Source organism: Anarrhichthys ocellatus, unplaced genomic scaffold, assembly GCF_004355925.1.
Source record: "Anarrhichthys ocellatus isolate YVR2014 unplaced genomic scaffold, GSC_Weel_1.0 scaffold4069, whole genome shotgun sequence".
Classification (NCBI taxonomy): domain Eukaryota; kingdom Metazoa; phylum Chordata; class Actinopteri; order Perciformes; family Anarhichadidae; genus Anarrhichthys; species Anarrhichthys ocellatus.
Genome location: NW_022284043.1, coordinates 79 through 345, shown reverse-complemented (window position 1 = coordinate 345; position 267 = coordinate 79).

Here is a 267-nt window from a genome sequence, read left to right as displayed (position 1 = left end):
CGGCGAAAACACAAAAATGAGACTAAACAATATATACGTTTGTAGTTTCCCTCGGGCTCTAAACATCGTCCGTCGCTCGTTGTTCTGCCCTCTAGTGGCCACACGTCACCAAACACAGCTTTAACCTGGTGTAACGTCACTCACACCCCAGAGCATCTTCAACAACACGGCTCAGCCCCGAACACGTTAAACTCGGCCTCGGCCCCGAACACGTTAAACTCGGCCTCGGCCCCGAACACGTTAAACACGGCCTCGGCCCCGAACACG